At 39.7% G+C, this 22,138-nt stretch overlaps 1 protein-coding gene across 2 annotated transcripts in view; it reads left to right on the top strand.

Moving 5' to 3' along the window:
• Nucleotides 1-14,106, top strand: part of LOC106025983 (ankyrin repeat domain-containing protein 26-like) — a 162,102-nt gene extending 147,996 nt beyond the window's left edge. For both annotated transcript variants that reach the window (XR_010049031.1, XR_010049027.1), the window contains 4 exons: nucleotides 4,159-4,303; nucleotides 4,570-4,707; nucleotides 13,106-13,274; nucleotides 13,408-14,106. The gene's annotated coding sequence lies outside the window, so the exon portion shown is untranslated. The remainder of the gene's footprint in view (nucleotides 1-4,158; nucleotides 4,304-4,569; nucleotides 4,708-13,105; nucleotides 13,275-13,407) is intronic.
• Nucleotides 14,107-22,138: the final 8,032 nt, after the last annotated feature.

Raw genomic sequence — 22,138 nt, 5'->3', positions numbered from 1 at the left:
CTAAACATTCATGTAGGCTGACTTTTCAATTTCAAGGGATTTCAGCACAGTTCCCTGCAATTTATCATGTGAAAGAAATAAACAAGAAAGAAAATGGAAGCACATTCACACTTGCCAAGACATTTCCCTTCAGATGGAGAAAAAGCTACTGAATGAATAATACAAGAAAGATGATTTTGGTCCTTCAAAAATGGAGAAATTACTTAAAGCCCCAGTTAGTGAAGCTGGCCTTCCCTTTCCTATAGAATATAAATAAGCACCAGGTACACAATAGCAGCCTGCTCTAACCCAGCTCATTACCACAGAGCCCAGGCAGGCTCAGGAGCCACCCTTTATATAAAGCACTCCAGTCAGTTCACTACTACCGAGGCTCCACACACAGCACTAATCCAAATAAAGTTTATTCCCCACTTTCTTGATTTTTCCCCTTTACAAATTTCAAGAATAAACTTTCATGCTAATGTAAATGTATACATTTATTATACATATTCATAACCCTATGTGTTGTTTTGCATAAATTTTTATCTTCTTCTCTGGCCTTACTCCCTTAGTGCTTCCTGTTTAAAAACATGCTCCTTTTGTGTTTTTGCTGAATATCTACATGTTCCAATAACCCCTAATTTAATCTGAACTATTCCCTCATTTCTTAGATATGTAATTTCTACTCAGTATTTCCAGTTGGATATCTGTGTTGGTCAGCTTCTTATTGCTGAGACAAAATACCTGACATGTACAATTAAAAACAGAAAAGTTTGTTAGCTCACCACTCCAGAGATTTCAGTCCGTGGCCGGCTCCTCCAAGGTACAAACAGAACGGCACAATGAAATAGCAGAGGACGGTTGCCCATCTCATGGCAACCAAGAAACAGAAAGCAGGTGAAAAGGAAAGAACTAGAGACATGATACATCTGTCAAAGGCATCCCTCTGAGTCCCCCATGTCCCCCACATGGACCCTACCCCTTAATAGTTCATGCAGCTACAAACAATCCCTTGGTGAAGGGATTGTTCGTGAGTATCCACCACCATGATGCAGTCGCCATCCGAAAGCCCCACCTCTGAGCACAGGAATCTTCTAGGAGCACTTCTGATGGAGACCATAACAGTATCTAAGAGACAGCTCAGGAATGTGCCAGTGTATCCTCTCTGCACTCCTAGGAAGGGAGGTGCTCTGATATGCTCATCCAGGAATCTTCTCTCCTTTTTCCTCAGCAGTCTTCAGCAATCCAGGTGATAAGGAAGTAAGCAGACAGGGGAAGGCTTTCAAGTGAAGAATGTAATTAGTCCCAGTCAGAAGATAATTTTGTCTGCCTGGATTTAACACTATGGGATTGTTAAGTCTGAAGCTCAAAGAGGGGAGAAGCTTTCCATGGTTTGAATGTATTTGAAGAGATTTGTAGGAAAATTCACACACAAGTGACTTAGAGTCAAATCAAAGTGACCCAGAGCCCAGGAGTCATGAGAGGCAGAGTAGCTCCTCTTGCAAATTCCTGAACCCTAAACAATCCCAGGAAGCCAGAAATCACAGCAATTAGGATTTAACGCCAGCCAAAGCAGTGATTTAGCATGCTTCAGGATATGATAAGAATAATGTCTAGAAAATCAAGACTATTCAGAATAATGTGGGAAAATGCAAGGTCTAGATCACATGAAACAAAAGGTATTTCTCTCCCCACTCATAATTAGCCCCCAGAAGAGAAATAAAAAATTGAAAAGTGAAACTTCATGCCTGTAATTGTTGTACTACACTCGTTTGTTGTGTCTCTGCTAAATTAGTGTTTCAACCTAAGTGTGCCGTGGTTCTACTATGGAATTTAGTTTTTGTACTATGTGTTCTTTCATGAAAAATGTCTCCAAATCTGCTTTTAGGTAATCCAAGAAACATTTGTGTAGTTTATTCATTCAATCACCGTGACAAAACCAGAAAAAGATGTTATACACAAAAGGGTTCAGGCATGACATAAACACTGTTTTTAATTATATCTAGGTGTCCTTATAATTTTCTAAGAAAATAATTTCTGCCAGTATTGCTATGAGAAGAACTTTATCTGTGGTTATAACAATCAGGACATGCATAGCCCACAAATAAATAACAGACTTAGACAGACAAGGTAAATGACACCCCTGAGTAAATTCAACAGCTTGTGTTATTGCCAAAATTAAATACACGGCTTTGGAAGAAATTTAGGTAATCCAATAGAAAGTCTTAAGAACTACCAATATTCTACTGGAAAAAAAAATGTAGAAGAGGAAGAAAGAATTAAAAACAGAACAAGTCAACCCTTGGCTGAATTTCTGCTTCATATTTATGCACCCATCTGCCATAGCCTAAGGTTAAAAAGTACTCATTTTAACCATGAGAAATATATCCATCATAAGTTTGCCTAAAAAAATCACTCACCGTAGGGAAAGCAATGTACATATGGACGGTTATACAATAAAGTGAGAAACAAAGAAAGAATAGTTTGGGTATTTTTTTCCTAACCTGGGCAACTCTGAAATCTAATGAAGCTTAAGTCTCAAGCCAGCATTCTCCAACAGCATCTTTCCCAGCTATTTGAAGAACAAAACAATTAAGTTTGATATTCTTGCATAGAACTTTCAAGCTATGAGACAGACATAATATTGCAATAATATGTAATTTGCGAGCAGCGCTTGAATTTGGTAAAGGAAGCCAAAGTGTATCATCAACCCAGTTCAATGTTGCCTGCAGCCTAACAATTTTTGTTAGTTTCTGAAACAGACCCACAGATAACATAAACATTTTGACAGGAAATTGGTGGTAGTGACTATGGTGAGGAGCGATCGAGGACAAATGTACTGTGACTTGGGACATAAGATACAATTTTCTTTGCATAGAGGCAAAATGAAGTGATGGCAGAATTCATAAAGCCTATTCTCCTCTTCAAATTGCATTCCGACTTCTCCTCTCTCTGGGCATCTTTCAAAAAGAAAAAATCTCGGCACTCTGAGCAAGTCCATTGACATCGGATTGCAAGTAATCACAGCTCCAGAGTTTGCTGTTTGCTTTTCTATGCTCTTTCTACCTGCAAGAGTATTAAAGAGGCCTTCATCCCTCTCCTGCATTTCATTAAGAAGTTTGCTCTCAGGGAAAACACTGAGTTAGCCCAGCTACATCTTGCCTGTCACTTTCATTTACTTCCTGGTTCTGTATGTTTGGCCTCCTTCCTCTCTGTTAAATACAGGCTTCTGACTGGATATTATCAGGAAGATGGTACTAAACTTTGGGCTGGAATTCATTTCTTCTGTTTCCTGGGTTCTCCTCTCACCTGCTCATCTTTTTTTTTTCCTAGAATTCATTCTCTGTTCTAATGAAACTATACTCAATCTTCGAAGCACATGCTATATTTGTTTCCCTTTGTACTGCTTCTTAAGTTATGCATTCTCCTTTAAGTGACCTTATCCTGAATTTTCGATGACTGTATGTTTGATGTACAAAATATGATAATACAAATACAATGCATTTTTTATTTACACAACTACAGTAGGTGACACATTGCCATTAATGTTCCTTGTGATCCTCCCCTCACTTAAAACACATCCATCCCATTGACCTTGCCACTTCCTGCAGCAGCTCTGGAGTCCTCCTTCCTGAGGGTCTCTAGCTACTCTGTCCTGACTGTCTTGATGTCCTGAATGGATTTAAACGTTACCCTTTCATGGTCATTTTGACTTTGGGGAAGAGCCAGAAGTCACATGGCACTAGATCTGGTGAATAAGGCGGATGAGGACACAGTGTCATTTTCTATGAGCCGCCTTTCACTGCGGGTCACTTAGCAGCATACACTATGTTTTTTATAACGTTAAGAAAGAGGACCTGTGGCACTGCTTCAAAAAGTGGCAATAACAACGACACAGCTGTGTTTGAAACAAAGGAGAGTATTTCGAGGGAATTAAAGTCAACATGACTTTTATTATAATCATTATTCTCTACATTCACATTACTTTTTTAACAGCTCTTTGTAGTTTCCAAGATCCAGTACAGATATTCCCCTACTTGTAGAGCTTTTCCTCATCTACCACCCAAGAACAGGCCTGTGTAGTTCCTGCTGAGCAATCAAAAACATGCCACAAGCCCCTCACATTATGGGACACAGTCTCCCTCAGCTAATTCACATGCATTTTTTTCTCCCTTACAGGATGACAGCAAATTGGACCCAAAATTACTGCTCTGTTCTCTGAATCAATCCTCTTCTGTCTTCCACTGGCTGAGGTTTACTGGACCATGCTGTGCATGAAATGTGATCTCAACGATTCTTTGTCAAAGTGTGTTCTTCCCCAAATGTAATTATAGTCTTAGAACTCTAGCATTGGCTGGGCTTCATTTCATATAAATAATGTACAAAATTAGCGCTGAAATTTTCTACTCATCATGAAGTGTAACTTACGGAAGACAATTAACCCTGGTTTAAACTTTCAGCTAGAAGATTTCTCAGAAGATATTTCAAGTTTAAGCACATGTTAGAGAGCAGTTGTTTAAATTAATTATTAATTTCTGAAGAATAAAACAATAGATTCATTACACTAAAATGGCATTCCTATGTTTATAGCAGCATAGTTTATAATAGCCAGATCTTGGAAACAACCTAAATGTCCATTGACAGAGGAATGGATAAAAAAGATGTGGTAATTTTACACAATGGAGTACTACTCAGCTATAAAGAATGACAAACTGGACACTTTTATAGGTAAGTGGATGCACTTTGAGAACATACTCATTAGTGAAATAAATAAGACACACATGTGTAAATATCATATTGTTAAATTAGTGTGACAAACTAAAGAAAAAACATGTATATGTGTATAAAAAGTGTTAAGATAGTTATACTATTGATTTCTCTGAGTTTGCTGAGGAGAAAGATTTGTGCTGGTAATTTTCAGACAATTGAATGCAGATGTTTTGTGCTCTGGGTGAATGATTTGAGGATGACAATGGAAAATGTATGTACCATTGTTGCCCCCTGATTTGTGTACTTTGAAATTTTGTTATAGTTTTTTCTGTCTGTCTTTCTTTCTTTCTTTCTTTCTTTCTTTTCTTTCTTTCTTTCTTCTTCATCTTTCTTTTTATATTTGCATAACATGGATTTGAAAAAAATGAAAAAAAGGACAAAAAAGTTTAAAACAATACAGAATTTCAAAACTGGTAGAAAATTAACACTAGTTAATATATTGCATAATTTTATTTTAGAAATAATTGTTCAGATTACAAAATTTAGGCATAAAAATGATCAATCAAACTGTGAAAGCAAAAACTGTTCTTGTCAATGAATTTACAGAGATTAGTAGTACAGTTATCTATCTTGTGTGTGTATAAATATATATACATGTACACATCTTGATATTAAAATATGTAGCATATAGTGAAGCAGTTCAAAGCAATTCTATTCTTTCGGGAGGTCTTGAGAATAATTTTCCATATAAAAGCAATCAAAATAAAAATGGTACTTGATCTCTTCTGTCTTTTGGTACAACATAGGGAAGTTCACAGAGCAGGTTAAATGTGAAATTTATTATGAGTGTGCTTCAGCTCATGCCTAACAAGGTTAATGCAAGGTCATTAACTCTGTAGAGTGCTGGGATTTTTGATCAAGCAACCAGACAAAGCCTGAGTATGCACATTACAATAAGATATCAGCCCAATGACAATCAGCACAGGGAAAAAGCACATTTAAAGGCAGACCTTTCAGTGAAAATATTATATAATTTATGAAAAATATGAATAATTAGCACTGTACCAAGTAAAAATTAATTATTAGTCAATTGATTTCTCAATGCCTGGTCTAAAAGCTCAAACTAATGGGAAATTTAATAATGAAGCATTTCAGAATACAATAAAATTATTAATCATTAAAGGATATTAAATTTCTCTAACCCAATTCCCTCAATTTTATGATTATGGAAACAGAAGGCAAGTAAATGGAAATGGGTTACAATTAGCAATGGCTTCCAGTGTGGCACTACTGGTCTCTTGCCAGGGTATGGAAAGTTGTTCTTCCCACTTTTCCTCAAATGACTTGTGGCTCCAAGCTCTTAGAGTGTTCCTACGTATGGAGAACGCGCGCTGCTTACAGGAGCAGGACAGCTAGCATAGGCTGCATTCATGGAAGTGCAGGGATCCTGCTTCCCCTCCTTAGCAGGAGTTTTTCAGTTATTTATGTCTTCATTTAAAACCTGGGATTCCCTGCACTATATGATAGGATCTGTCCCTTGGATTTTAAGGTAACAGTCACTTGTAGGAAACGGTGTGTACAAGGAACACTGGTACTGTATTTTATAATGTGCTACCTTAGAAAATTATATAAATACTCTGAATATTTTCTCCCATCAGTGAAGTCTAGGTGCAATGATATAAATTTGCATTTACTGAGAGTCATAAATTTAAATTAGTCCTTGTTATGGCTTAAACACTGGTGGTCAACTTCACACCAGCTGAATAAAATCAGCATGGTGCTGAGTGTAGATGGCCCACCTGGGGAAAGTTGCCAGCACTAAAGGAGACATGGAGAGGAAGAGCTTAGTGTTGTGGGTTCTCCTTAGTGTTGTTATTCGGAGCCATTGGTTCTCCTGGAGGAGTTTGTCATGGTAACTTCTCTGATAGGAATTCAGCCATTATCATCAGAAGAGCTCAGGACCTTGTTGCTAAGAATGGCTATGGTTCACTTTGGGGGAGCTCTGGTCCTTACATTGAGCATCACTACCTGGCTCTGGAGGATAAGGTGTTTACTGTTTAATCTCCAGGAGAAGCTTGTCACACTGGCTTCCTGACATGTACTGGACTGTTCTCATCATTGGAGGAGCTCAGGACCTCTTTGTCACTGAGGGTGGCTGTGATACTTTTCAGGGGAGTCCTTATCTTGAGTGTCACTTCATTCCAGTGTAGAACCCTCAACCTATTGTCACAGGTCCTTCACCCTACTGGCATAAATTTTCTGGCTTCTGTCACTGATCTTTGGGCCTTCCCAGCACAGATCCATGAAATAGACTTGCATAAGTCCTTGTCATAGGTTCTAGGCCTCCGGTTGGATGCATAGGAGGCACTGTCATGGGCTCCAGGTCTTTAGCTGGCCTCATGCAGGACATTGCTGTGTGATCCAGGCCCTCAGCTGAATTTTCTAGGTCTTTAGTGTTGTGGATAGATTTTCTGCATTTTCTTGTATTTAATTCTGGGTGACTGACATAAAATAGTATTATAAATTCTGTGTCCTGTATATAATTTTGTAATGCCTGACTACAACATTCCTTTATTAAATCATAGGTAACAGGGGCTGGGGATTTAGCTCAGTGGCATAAGTGCCTGCCTTGCAAGCGTGTGGTCGTGAGTTTGATCTCTGGTATCGGTAAAAAAAAAAAAATCATAGGTAACTATCATATTGATAGGGATTCCTATTTCCATTTTTCAGGTGAGAAAACTGTGGTTAAAAGTTTTAAAACTATAGTATAACATAGTGTTCGTGAACTTGGGTATAGGTGGATCTAAATCCTACCTCTACTACTTCCTATGTGAAGAAGTGACTTAACTTTATTCTATAGTAATTTCACTGTTTTTGTTTGTTTTTTGAGATACTGAATATTAAACCCAGACCTTTCAAACTGAGCTACACACCAGCCCCTTTTTATTTTGAGATAGGGACTTGCTAAATTGCTTAGGTTGACCTCAACTTGCCATCCTCTTGTCTAAACCTCCCAGGATGCTGGGATTACAGGCATGAGATACAATGCTAAGCTAGTTATCTCACTTCTAAGATGAGCACAAAAGCAATATTACATTATGTTACTGTGTAAGGACATCATCAAATAGCTTACTTATCTCTAGAGAACACTGAGCATGTCAATAAATGTTGACTAATTGCCACCATTCTCGGGTATTGACTATGTGCCATCATTGCCATGTACTGTCCAAGACCTCAGTGATGCGAAGTGGCAGAGTACAACTCAGCCCCAGATCTAATCTGAGTCAACTCAGATCCAGACCCTGGATCTTACCTTCATGCTCTGCTCTTTAGTGTTCACCATTAACTCATCCAAGATTTTATGACCTGATATGTAGGCTCTTTTGGGGAGATGTTAACTCTTTCACCTTTTCATGTCACGCATTTAAAGCTATAAAGATTTACTAATTGATATTTTACTACTGAAGGATAGGGACTTTTTACTTCTCGTCTATTATTTAGACATATAATACTACAACATAATACAAAGAATTTTTGTATGCCATTTACACAAATTTCCTAAAGGGCTAAGTTGACTAGGGTTGTGGTCTGATGGGATGTCCTGGGAAGGACACAGCTCTGCTTCTGTGTCATCATCAGTATTCCTTAAAAGGTCATCATCATAAACAATCAGACTAACCCAATCCGAGGAGCACAACACAAAACACCTGGGGTGCTCGGCTTGAAAGTCCCAAGCGATGGAAACAGAAACCCTGAGAAACTGTCCCAAAATAAAAATGGCTCATGAGACATGAAAGTTGAATGCAGTGCTTGTTCCTGAAATGGATTATTATTTGGAAACAGGACCTGAGACTATCTATCTGTGCAGACCAGCTTTGGTTATCTCACTACTCTACATTTTTGGACTAAAAATCCATTTCAGGACTATGTGAGTTATATCAATACTATCTTCCTGATTTGATAGTTTCTTACTGTATATTTGAATGTAATATGTGGAAGATTAAGTGTAGGGCAGGTGTATTGAGAAACCGAACGTGTGAATCAGGACTGTAATAGATGTTGTGAAACAGGAAGGAAATGTTCAGATAAGGAGGGGAATAAGGAGGGAGCACAGGGAAAGGAAAGAAGGGAAAAGTAAAAGAAAATGAGAAAACAAGGAAAGCATGGAAACAAAACTTTTGTTTTTGCAGAGGGGAAGAGTGGTTGAAGGGAGGGTAAGGTAATGGAAAAAACAAAACAAGTTATATCATGTCAGGTGCAAATTTGCTGTGATGAATGTGATCACTATGTATATCTAAAATGTACTAAAAAATCTGATTGTTAAAAAAATTGACTAACTGTAGGGAATTCTTTCTGTATTGAGGATTAAACCCAGAGCCTTCAAGCTGAATTATACCCTCTGCCACTCTCCCTACTTTTAATTTTTTAAATTTTAATTTTAGACAAGGTCTTGCTAAGTCACTAACTTGCCTAAGATGGGTACAAACTTTGGATTCTCCTCCCTGAGAAATTACAGACGTGTGCTGCCAGCTCCAGCTAGGAATTTATTTTAGATGAATAACATGAAAGAAAGCCCTGCTTCTAATGGCCCACAGAGAGAATCGGGGCTTCGGAAGTGCGTGTTCCACGAGCTCTGTTGCTGCCTGGAGTCTCTCAGCACAGAGCCTGCCTGCTCCAATCCTTTCCAGAATGCTTTCATCTGGCCTCTGAGAACACAGAGTTATTTTGCTGCAGTTCTTTTAATAAATTAACAAAAACTAGCTCATGGAAGAGGCCCTGTCCTGTGCTTTCCTTCCTCCGCCCCAGCTTCTGATGCTGCCTCTCTTGCATCCCTTAGCTCCTGGCTCACTCCTTCAGCTCATTGCTAGCAGCTCTCAAGTCTTTGCCTCTTTCCGGTACTGCTTCACTTTCCCTTCGTCAGCCTTCAAACCTCCTTCTGCCTTACTCCTCATAAACACTGCTGTGATTCTGTTTGGGCACAGCTCTTAATTTACTATGATCTCATCATTTCAAAATTCTTCATGGAACCACAGCTAAAAAGTCTCCTTGTCATACAAACATTCATGGGACCCAGGGAGTAGGACTGACGAACCAGTGAGGTCATTATGTAACCTATCACAGACATAGAAAAGCATCTGCCTATTATTACCTGAATGCTAATTTTTAATGAATATAGTTGATTATGCATTGAACTGCAATTAATAACAGGGAAGCAGATAATTCTGAATCATTTTAGGCAAGAATATATTCTGATCTCAGACTGTGTGAGGGCACATACTTGATGTCTGCATGTCTTGGTGAGTGTCTTTGAAGGCAGATACATGTTGAATGTTTTGTGTATCTCCATGGTGGTAGGCTGAATACTGGTTCCCCAACAATATTCAGACCTTAATTCCTATAACCTGTGCATGTTACTGTCTAAAGCAAAAGAGACTTTATGGATTTGATTAAGGAGCTTGTTAAGTGAGAAAGGTTTATCTGAGTGCACCCTAAGCAGAGTCATAAGTGTCCTTAGAAGAGAAAGTCAAAGGGGGCAATTTGTGTAAAAGTGGAGAATCAAGAAGATGGCAAAAGCCAAGCATGGTACTGCAGGGATACAGCCAAGGAAAACTAGTAGCCACCTGAAGCTATAAGTGGAAAGAGGAAAGAGATTCTACTCAAAAGGCACCTTAAGTGCTGACAGCTTAAGTTAAATGTGTAAGACTCTAAAAGTGCAAGAGAATAAATGTGTGTTACTTTAACCCCAAAATATGTAGTGAGGCAGAGCAGGAATAGAAACTCAGTATAGCTGTGTATTAATAAGTTTCCATCACTGGGCCACAATTGCAGAAGCTCATAACTTAACGGAGGCAAAGTTGTTTAGCTCACAGTTTCAGGGCATTCAGTCCATGGTCAGATGCACCAAGGTGGAACATCACAACAGAAGCTCAGTTCATAATGACTGAAAGCACAGCAGGGAAACAGAGCAGAAAGAAAGGGAACAGGGACCACATATAGAACCCCAAGGTGAGTTTGCTGTTTCATAATCCAATCAGGTTGATATATCAAGATTATTGATCACCAGCAGGAATAGGAAAGCAACTGTAGCAGTAACTAGATCAGTGTCAAGTACACAATAGGAACTCAACTGATGCTTGGTAAGTGTTACAGAAAAACAAAGAAAGGAAGGAGAGGGAAAACAGTGAAACAGGAAGCCAGGATAGATTTAAATGTACAAGGTGAACAGACATTTTGAATTTTAAGTTACTGTTTACACTGTTTTACTCAATGGGGAATATATTATTGATCTCCCAAGTGAGAAGATTTAAGAGGTTTTGGATTTTTTCCCCTGAAATCTAAGGTATTGTCTTTTAAAAACTACATGTGGAACTGGTGGAAAACATGCCTTGCATAACATCAAGAGGATTTTTGCAAGTGAGTTACAAACTCCTGCAGCAAGAGGTTAGAGTGAAAGCCTCATTTTCTGAGGAAGCACTAACAGGCCTGTTTTAATCCCTGGAAAGCGGGGAGAATCAGAGGTAGAGGTAGATCCTCCCACTGTCTTAAGAGACCCATTCATTTCTGTGTGAAAATTCCCGGCCCAAAGTCACAGCACCATAGGCAGCGCTGCTTTACAAATGCGCTCTTGTCTATTAGCTCCAGGGAAACCATTCTTACCTGATGCATTTAGTGACACACAGAATATCAGAACCCAGGTATAAACTTCAGGAATAAGATACGCTGACCCAACCTGAACTCGCTAACTTGTGGCGTTTAATAAAAACCTGTAAATGCCCAGATGCAGTGTGCTTCCACTAAGTAGTTCACTCAAGTGTTAAATTAAACAAAACTGGAGATGGAAAGCTAGAGGGTATTAAGTTCTTATGCTATAGATTCCTTTCTCCACCTCCTATGTTAAGATTCAATTAAAGCAAGAACTTTTTTCTTGCCCCAAATTACCATTGACTTATTATGACAAAACTCAACAATGCCTTAATGTTTGTCCAAGGGAAGAAATCTCTGCTGTGTCACAGAGATAAACGAAGCAAATTCATCAAGGACCCCACTCAATAAGACTATTGATGATGCTCTGCTTGGATGCATAAACTCTTCAGTCGTGTGCGACTTCTCGATTACTCAAAGTAGATTTGAGATTTTTTTCTGTTATTGCTCATAAAAAAAAAATAGCTGTGAAATGTATCCAGAGTACCCATTCTGTAATTTCCTCAATCATTTTTAAGGTTATGCTACATTTTTCATTGCAAGTTTCATTAAATCAGAACTACAATCAACAAGGAAATAAATAAATAAGCAAATACCCTATTAAACTGAATCTAACGTTATTATTTTTTTTCAACCAAATAGTATCTATTGTTTAAATTTCAGAATTAGGATAATAAACTGTGAATTTAGTACCTTCCCCCAACTGTCTGAAAATGTCTTACACATTTTGATTTACACAGATAACTATATAAATCCCACAATCATGGAACTTTAGGATACATCAGATTTCCTAACACAGGACTTGCATTTATTTTCCTTTGTAAAGGGCTTTGCGTTTATTTGTCTACATTCTTCTTTTCCTTTTTCCAACCCTTTAGGTAAAGCATGCTAGCATCTTCCATACCTGACTCCTTACTTAGACATACCAGCACGTGTGTTACACATAGGTAAATACATAGACAAACACAGAAACCTAAATTTAAAATTCATGAATCTCTTTGGATGATGAATGACAAAAATTAAAACCTACAGGATTTTCTTCACCTTACTTTTTTCCACTGCTGATGTATATACTCCCAATGAACAGACAGAATTCTAGCGCATTCTTTCCAGTGGCTTTGTTCCATAGTGTGAATGTATCTTAATTTGTAAAATTAATTATTCATTGTTGTTTCCTGGTACATTTCTGTATGGATAATGACACAAAACAGTCCCTTGTACATAGAGCTTCACTTATTGATAGGTTTGTCTCTGAAACATACATTTCCAGGAATTAATTATTGCTGGGCCAAAGAGTAAAAGCACTTCAACTTCTAACACTGTCTTTAACAATAAAAGATGGAATGATACATATTCACATAAGCAGATGTTAGAGTACAATTTCTCTACATTACTTAGCAAAAATAGATTTTGTAATCCCTGTACATGTTTCCATATCTCATTATGAGCATGACTTGTATTTTATTGTCACATAACAGCATTTTACTTGACCAAAATACTGCATTTCTGAAAATTTACAACCTGTCACAATTATAAAGAAGACACTGAGAGAAAACACCTAAGCAGAAGGCACACGTGTGTAGGTATGAGTGGAAAGGTCATTATCATCTTCCTGTCTCTAGTTTTACTAAATTGGCAGGAGACACACAGCAAAAGGGAAGAATTAATTATGAATTTTGCAGTAGTTAATCTTGGTATTTGTTTGGTTTTTCAGTGTTTGAACATCTTTGGGAATCTTGAACTCACTTTATTTGAAGCAGCTTGGCTGAGACAAATCTACTGTTTGAAATCAATGCACGATCTATGCATTGATCTTCAATGGATTGATCCTCCTCAAAGATACACAGGGAAAAAAATCGAATCTTGGAGTTCATTTATAATGGGTAATTGACATTTTTAGCTTATATCCAGAATTCTTTTTTTCTCTATGTATCTTCAAATGTTTAAAAAATGCATGCTAGTATCTTATTTATTTTATTTATTTATTAAGCTATTTTATTTCAACTGTCCCTCCAGGGAGAAACTCTTCACCAAGAAACTTTCGTTCCCCATCATAACTATCTTCCTGGGCAGATTTCAAAGTTATTGCAAGATATGAAGAGCAAAAGCAGCAAGATGAAAACCTGTCTCTCCAGTTGAGAAATGCTGGCCTACACTGAAATAACTTGTCACCATCTTGCTCCTAGAGGTAGGAATTCCCTCTGTGCAGGGAATACAGATTCCAACAGGCCAGAGAGGAACAGCTGAACATGAAGAGTTGGGGCTCCAAACCTGGGCTTGGATGCAGCTTCTCCAAGCATTCAAGGACTCCCAGCAAAGAAATGCTTTCTGCAAACTTTATCTTCTTAGTGCCTGGGCGGATTTAGGAATTCAGTCAGCTGCCTGAGCTAGAAAGGTGCTAATCTCCTCTTAGAGGCCTCCTGGTGACCCAGTAAGAGAGACTTTTCTCCCTTTCAGTGGAGAAGGCCACAAAATGTAAGAACTGCCTTGCGGGGAGCTCAGCTCCTGCAGTGCTCTATTCCCGCTGAGAGACTCCGGGAAAGCAGAGGTTTCCTTAAAGCTTAACCGACTCGCTGCTGCTCTTTCTGAGGAACATTACTTGCATTTTGCAATTGGTGTTTTAAAAATGTCACACATTTTTGCTAGAGAAAAATTGATGTGCAGAAACCAGATGATTTGGAGAATAAACAAAGTCATAAAGAGATGCCAAAGTGATTCTTCATCTTCATGTTTGCTGTTTTATTTTCTTTTTATCAGTGCATGTTTGCAGTACATAATGATCACATTCTTCATGGGGGATTTGCATATGTACAAAATCTAAATACCCTCTTTTGTGTGTGTGTGTGGGGGGGTTCCCTTCCCCTCCCTCCAACTCCATGTACCCTCTCAATGATAGAGATATATTTCTGTTTTTCCCTTCTTTTTTCCTTTAAATCCCATTTTTCTACTTTTCCTCCCCCTTCCTCATGTTTTGCTCCCTTTCCAGTTTGAACAAATTCTTCCTAATTCTTAATATTCATCTTTTATTTTACCCCTTTTTTATAATTTGGGTTTCACACACAAAAGAAACAATGTAATAAACAAAAAAAAAATTCTGTGCCTGGTTGATTTCACTTAAGATTATGGTCTCAAGGTGCATCTGTTTTCCTAAAAATGTCTCAAGTTTATTCTTTTTATGGTACAGTAGTACGCCATTGTGTATAATCACCACATTTCCAGTACCCATTCATCTGTTAACAGGCATATGTGCTATTTCCAAGATTAAGCCATTATGAATTACAATGCTATTGTTAAAGTGGAACAAAACTCCCAGCCTACTAGATGTCCAGTAAGGGTTCATGTTCTCTAAAAGCAAAGAATGAAGTTTAGGAACAATGGAGGTTAAGAGCAGATGTATTTATTGAGAGAAAGAAAGCTCTGTCTGAGAAACAGAGAGAGAGAAAGAAAGAAAAGGGGTCATGAACCGGTTGATGAAGATTGTCTTCTTTAGTGATTTTATAGAGTGAAACCACAAAGTGTCTAAGGTGGGGAAAACATAGGAACTCACAAGGTGGGCCTGAGGTGGGACAGAACTATGGTCAACCAATAAGACTAATTGCACAGATAAAACTGATTAAATTGAGGTCAAATGGGGAAGCCCCTCATGTAGCAAAGGGGCATGCTTAAAGAGCAGTGACTTTCCTGTAGGCAGTTGGGATGGTGACCCCTGGCTTCCTCAGGGTGATAGAGACCTAGTTAGAATATCACTTCCTGATGCCTATCCTTAGGAAGTATGTGGGTGTGTTTGTTTTATCTTTTGTCTTGAGATCTGGCCCACATCAGAGGTGTCTGTCTCCCCACATTAACAAGGTATCTGCTTTTCTGCACTAACTCCATAGAGGGCTTAGCCCTGTGTGACCAGCTATAATATTTTTATCTAACTCAGTTGCCTGTAACACTGTGAACGTGGATATGCATATATGCATATATCACTATGGTATTGTGACTTTAGCTCTTTCAGGAAGATACCTAGAAGAGGAAAATCTCTGTTGAATAGAACCTCTAGTCCTAGCTTTTTCAGGAATCTCCACACTGGTTTACACAGTGGTTGCACCAGTCTAACTCCCACTAACTCCTAAATCTAATGGAAGGAAGAATAGATAGAACTCTCAAAGACATAGTGTAGGCAAAGATTTCATGAACAAACCTCATTGCCAAGGGAAATACTACAAAAAATGAACAAGTAGGATCTCATCTTACTAAAAAGCTTTTGCACAGCAAAACAAGTCACCAACAAAGTGAAAAGACAAGCCTCAGAGTGGGGAAAAAAATTTTAGCTCATTGTTCTTCAGACAAAGGACTAATAGTAGAACATATAAAGAATTGAAAAAATCATACCTCCCCCCCCAGATTTAAAGACCTGACCCATAAGTGAGCATCTGAAATGAACACATTCACTTACTTCTCTGAAGTACAAATGGCAAACTAATACATGAAAAGATGTTCTACCTCCCTGACCATTAGAAAGATGCAAATTAAAACAATGATAAAGTTCCATCTCACTCCAGAAAGAGTGGCTGTCAACTAATGACAAATTCTGGTGAAGCTGTGGGGAAAAAGGAACTCTTAACATTTAGATCTCTGGTCTATTTTGATTTTAGTTCAGTGTATGGTGAGATACATAGGTCTAGGTTCAATCTGCAGCATGTGGAAAGCCAGTTTTACCAGCCTAAAAGAGGATTTGTGAGTCCAGACTGGTGGCACATGCCAGTAATCTCAGCATTCTAAGAGGTGGATGCAAGATGATCACAAGTTTGCAGCCATGTTAGGCAATTCAGTAATTTAATGTGTCTCAAAAAATACTTTAAAAAGACAGGGACTTATGGTATAACTCTCCCCAAAGATCTTGAGTTCAATTGCCAAGAAATTGAAAGGAGAGAAGAAACTGAGGAGAGAAAGAAAGAGAGAAAGAAAGAAAGAAAGAAAAAAAGAGAAAAGAAGAAAAATGGAAAAAAGAGAGAATAAATGAATCTTGTTTCAAACATGAAGATACATAAAACTACAGGTCCCATATTGTCACACTGTGAATGGAATAACTTGGAATTTTAGTAAAGACCTTCTGCATCATTTTAGCTTTGATTCATCTGAATATTAAACCTTAAAATACTGCAAAGCACTGTATTATTTATCTATGATTCGCAAGTCCTGAACAGGTAATATCCTAGCTGATATTTCTCAGATATTAAACATGGTATTAAAATTCTGCAGGCAGATAAGGAAACCAAGTGAAGAAACCCCAGGAGGCTTCAAGGAATATGTCTGCTGAGAGATTTCCCTGCTGGGTAAAGAATTTTTAAGTTTGGAGCTGGGGACTTGGGTTACTGGTGCAATTCAATTCTCTTACTAGATAGATAAGTGTTGGGTCCTTTCTGAGTTCTACTTCTGCATCTATACAATGCAATAATAACCATATCTGATATCTGAAGCACTCAGAAGGTTGAAGGAGGAGGACCTGCAAGCCAAGGCCATCCTGGGCAGCAGAGCAAAAACTCATCTTAAAAAAGGGAGCAGGAGTTGTCCGTGTAGCTCAATAATAGAATGCTTACCTTAGCATGTATCTCCAGTGCTATAACAAAAAAAATGAGATGCAACACGAATTCCTTCTCACCTCAGGTTCCTGATATGGTGCAAGTAGTAAACATGTTAGGTGAAATCATAACTTTTTTTTTTTCTTTTGGCTTGAATCTGAACCATAAGGTGGCAAATCTACCCATCCTCACTAACAGAGGCTTGGAGCCCTAAGACACGGATGTCTCATCATGGGAATTCACTTAGGCAAAATTAAAGTGCTGTAAGAAATATTAAAATCGTATCATTTCCATGCTGATTGGATAGTTATTTGACTTTAAACAACTGGGTAAATGAAGTTGGCGGAGTTGTGAAGAAGCTGACACTGAGATGAGGGTTTCTGGGCAGACGATGCTTAAAGTGCACCCAGAGATGGGAATAAAAGATGGAGAGAGAGAGAGAAGGGAGGGGAGACAAAGAAGGTGGGAAGAATTTTTTAAAAACAAAAGTTATATAAAGAAACAGAAATGGAGATTTTGCACATGAGAAGGGGCCCAAGAGCTGGGGGAGCAGGAAGGTGCCATTGTGTCCCATACCTGCAGCACCGCTAGAGATGGGCGCGATTGTTATGTGCTACAAACACCAACACGTAGGAATAAAGAATTGTTTTTTGGCATGTGTGTGTGGGAAGCAAATGTGGACTGAAGAAAGAAAGACAGAAGTAGAAGTCCAGAAAATCTGAGTTTTCAGGTGTGATCCAAGGCGTTACTTCTTTTGCTCCTTTGGAACTTGTTGCACGTGAAGACAAGAAATGGCTTTTATAGGGTATTTGTGTACTGGTTTGTTTGTTCATCTTACTGGCAATGGAAGTTAGGCCCTTTGCATTGAGCTTCATCTGCAACCTTTTTTACTTTTTCATTTTGAGACACAGTCTTGCTAAGTGTCTGAGTTGTTTAGTCAGGGCTCTAATTTATGACCGCCTCCCAGAGGATTCCAGGTGTGCACTATCTTCCTTTGCTTAGGCTTTACATTTGTGTATCATCTTGCCACAGGCTAAAAGCCAGGAGTGCCTAAGAGGAGACAGAAACAGTCCCTGGCACCCTGTATTTGTGCATAGGCAGCAGGGAGTCTCTGGGACTTCCGAGGCATCCCCAGGAAGGATGTCATGGGCACCAAGCAGTAGTACCAAGACACACGGGACAGGAGGGCATCAGTACCGGGAGGTGGGGAAGGCATCTGTGGGCTCTGCGCTGAGCACCATTGCTGTCACCTGCAGCTGCCCAGCTCCAGCACTGAGGCTCAGCCACATGCAGTGACACACACTGAGGCCACAATTCATCAAGTGCAGACTTGATTCTCCAGGCCAAGACCCCCAGCTCAGCCTCCCCCCCCCACCCCCCCACCTCAGGACACTGCTGCATCATCCTCTGCCTGTCCTGATGCCATAGCAAAACCCAATCAGCACCTCCTGAGAATTAGCCATGCTGGGACTGTGGGGCGCCCACCAAGAAGCCAACTAGCCAGCTGTTCTGGTAAGCTGCACAAGCCATGTGGGGCCTAGGAAGAGAGAGAGAAGTCAGATGGCACCTCCCATGAGCCTAGCATGGCACAGGCTGAGAATCAAGAACCTACTCTCTTATCCTCCCACCCAACCCACCACCACTGGCTGATTAGGAGGACAGGCTGAGTTGATAGCAACAGAGGTACAAAAAGCAACTGAATGCTTGTATTGTTTGATTGACTTTACAGGCCTGGAACCAGTGGTCTGACATCTTTTGGGAGAATTGATACTATGCAACCGAGCAAATATGGGAGATTTCCTTCTGTCATGTTTTTGAGATCCAACATTGTTCTCACTGTACTGTTTTGTACCAATTAATATTTTTTTTCTTTATTCGGTGTTCTGTTTTGATTGGTTTTATTCTGTTTTGGTTTGGTTTGACTTTGCTATGTCTGATGGAATGGACAACTATTGTGAAGATAATGAGAGATATGCTATGGTAGCTATTGTTGTTTTCCTAGTATTCTGCTTTGAAGTTCTGTACCAATTTCACTGCTTTGTTTTGATTGGATTTATTCTATTTTTATTTTGGTTGTTTGTTTGGTTTTGTTATCTTTAAAACTAAAATAAAGTAAAATACCCAGTCCCAGATGGGATTGATTAAGCACCACCGCGGCCACACTGAGCAACTTGTGAGGTTACAAATAATCAGGGGACAACTGCTGACAGAGCCCTGTGAGGAGAGGAAGGCATCCCAATGACTGAATGATGAGAGGAAGACCCAGGCAGATCTGTTTCCCAGGATGTAGGAATCTGAGGGAAACTAGCTTTCTGAAACCTGTGCAGGTTTCACAGGTGTCGGGTGTTCCCTTCTCCCATCAGAAGACAGGCAGTAATGATTATCTGTAAGACAGGACAGAAGCCAGTGGGAGGCTCACAAGAGCACTGCCAAGGGTCCTGCTGTTGCACCACCACGCCCCAGCTTCCTAGTACACAGGATGCAGTGTCCACACTGGATGGGTCATGAAAATTGTAAGGACCTTTCCTTCCTTCCTCTCTTCCTTCCTCTCTTCCTTCCTTCCTTCCTTCCTTCCTTCCTTCCTTCCTTCCTACCTTTCTTCCTTTCCTGTTTCATTTCTTCTATACTAGGGATTGAACCCAGTGCCTTCATACTGAGTTTCATCCCCAGCCATTTGTCTCTATTTAGATTTTGAGACAGGTAACCACCAAGTCTAGAAGCTACCCAGGCTGGGCTCCAACTTGCCATCCTCCTGCCTCTGCCTCCCAGAGTGCTGGGGTGATAGTTACGTACCTACCACAGCCAGCCAAGATTTCATCTTCTAGAATAAAAGTTATTCACACTAGACTGAAATGGGGGGGAGCAGATTTTCACGCACTCTTGAGATTTTCTAGAAAACCATCCACAAGGACCTGCGCGTGCTTTTGTGTTGTCTCACATTGGGGAGACATTGCCTTCTGCACAATGATGCTTTTTTTCTTCTTTCTTCTGTGCAGGCTCTCCTGGTTTCAGATAAAATGATAATTATTCAATGACAAACAGCACATGTCTATGGGGACTATGCCCAACATTCACAGAGGACTAGAATCCAAGGGAACCCATGTGGGAATCAGGGACCTTTTCTCTATGGTGGGAGGAGGTGTGACTATTTTGTTCCCTTCAACTTTGCTCTCACTTTCTGTAGTCTGTTGATATTTCCAAAATCGAAGAGATTGGCAAATGGCTGAACTTTAAAGGCTTTGACAACAAAGTGGAGTTAGAGAACCCCAGAAACTACCAGAACCAGTAAATAAAAGAATAAGAGGGAAAGCAAAGAAGCTGACATGAGCACTGTACCATCCACTTTAGATTTATGAGAAAGTAAGTCATGAGGTGAGAGCTCTGCCACTCATATTGTCTGATGTATTCTGTGTGACAGACCTTATCAATCACTGGGAGATTTATAATCCTGTCCATTATTATTTATTTGTTTATTTATTTTTGTCTTTTTGAGACAGGGTTTCAGTCTGTAGTTCAGGCTGGGCTTTAATTCCCAGTAATCTCCTGCCTCAGCCTCCTGAGTACTGGGATTATGAGTGTTTGCCCACCACACATGACCCTAAATCCTATCGATTCTTAAGAATGAATGGAAAATACAGCTTGTAAAAATTACAGCCAAACTTTTCTAGACATAAATGACCTGAATTCCAACTTCCCAGCCCTCATGTACATCATGAGACCATGGTCTCCGGCCTGGGTGGAACCCATGGTAGTGAAGTCTGCAGTCCTAACACTCTGCAAAGCTGAGGTGGGAGGATCACAGGTTCAAGTCCAGGCTCGGCAACTTAGCAAGTTAGGGAGACCCTGTCTCAAAATAAAAGGTTTAAAGAAGTGTTTATAAGGGCTGGGGTGTAGCTCAGTGAGAGAGCCCTGGCCCGCATAATCCTCAGCTCCACAGAGGGCAAGAGAGAGAGGAAGGAAAGTAAGTGGGAGAGAAAGAGAGAGAGGACAAAAATCCAAAGAGTGACTGCACAAGGATGCACAAAGGGTGCCTAGACAGATTCAGGAAGAGGAAAAGAAGTAATCATTGTCCACCTCTAAGAAGGGAAGTATTCTGAAGTTCTTAACAGGCAGAGGAGGAAGAGATCAGAAAGACCCAGGTAAGCATTTCACAAATTGTTCCCTTAGGGGTTATGTGTTCATGACTTAGAATATCAGAAATCAGATTTAGTGTTTCAAAACTGTGTTCCACACCAGCTCTGACCCAAACAGGGTAGCTAAGTTTCTCTAATTTTTCCTACCTGGTCAGCCAAACACATTGCTGCTGTGGGCTACATTTCCTTTCTGGTTCCACGTCAAAGTGAGAGCTCATTGGAAAGACTCTTGCCAGGAAAGTCCATGTGACAGGACACACCGTTCCAGCACTGAAAAAAACACCCTACGTGACTGTAAGCACTAAGACAAGCCCATCCTTGCACCAACTCCCTTTGCACCTTTCACCTTCTCCTACGTTTCTGTTGTTTTCCTGCAAATTGCAGTAACATTTTTCCCTATTGTCCAAATTCAGCCTTCAAAGAAGTCCTTTTGCAGGAAGAAAAATAAAAGATGCTAACGATGTGAAGGTGGAAACTTTCGCTGCTTAGGACAGAGGGAAAGGAGACACATGGCAGTGCCTTCTCCCAGAGTTCTTCCCAGAGGCTGGCAGCAGGCACTGGGCCAACACGGAGTGGCCGTAGGGTGGTGGTAGAGTGGATCTGAATCCACTCGGGAATCGCGTCATCCTCTCTCTCCTTCCATTACTTCTTGGGCTGCGGTGACGCGGGCCAGGAAGATGGGTGCCCCCTGATAGCACTACATTTCTTTACCAAATGAAAAATGGCAATATTGAGAAAAAAAGTACTCATAGGAGAAACTGTCAATCACATGTTTTAAGACAGTGATGTATTCAACACAAACAGTCTCACTTAGCTCGCTGAGAGACAAGTGCTCTGGTAGAGGTGAGTTTAGCAAAGATATTGACTTGTTTTTTACATGCGTTGATGATTTGAAACAAAGCATGCAAAATTACTGCAACACAAGTAAATGAAATTTAGAGTCAGTTAAAATCATATTTCAAAACATTTTGTGTATTTCTATTAAGGCACAATAGACAAAGCTTTGTAAAGGATTAATTATGCCTACATGTGCTGCTTTCACTGATG

Source organism: Cavia porcellus, unplaced genomic scaffold (genome assembly GCF_034190915.1).
Source record: "Cavia porcellus strain 051 isolate PalLab524CR breed Dunkin Hartley unplaced genomic scaffold, mCavPor4.1 scaffold_8, whole genome shotgun sequence".
Classification (NCBI taxonomy): domain Eukaryota; kingdom Metazoa; phylum Chordata; class Mammalia; order Rodentia; family Caviidae; genus Cavia; species Cavia porcellus.
The sequence above is the reverse complement of the archived record's forward strand: the minus strand, read 5'-3'. Positions and strand labels throughout refer to the sequence as shown.